The following is a 314-nucleotide window of genomic DNA, read 5'->3' as shown; positions in this document are numbered from 1 at the left end:
AAAGGAGAAAAGGAAAGATATACCCATCTGAATGCAGAGTTCCAAAGAATAGCAAGGAAAGATAAGAAAACCTTTCTCAGTGATCAATGCAAACAAATAGAGGAAAACAACAGAACGGGAATGACTAGGGATCTCTTCAAGAAAACTAGAGATACAAAGGAACATTTCATACAAAGATGGGCACAATAAAGGACAGAAACTATATGGACCTAACAGAAGCAGAAGACATTAAGAAGAAGTGGCAAGAATACACAGAAGATATACAAAAAAGATCTTAATCTCAGATAGCCATGATTGTATGATCATTCATCTAG

Source organism: Bison bison, unplaced genomic scaffold (genome assembly GCF_000754665.1).
Source record: "Bison bison bison isolate TAMUID 2011002044 unplaced genomic scaffold, Bison_UMD1.0 scf7180017856604, whole genome shotgun sequence".
In the NCBI taxonomy this organism is placed as follows: domain Eukaryota; kingdom Metazoa; phylum Chordata; class Mammalia; order Artiodactyla; family Bovidae; genus Bison; species Bison bison.
The sequence above is the reverse complement of the archived record's forward strand: the minus strand, read 5'-3'. Positions refer to the sequence as shown.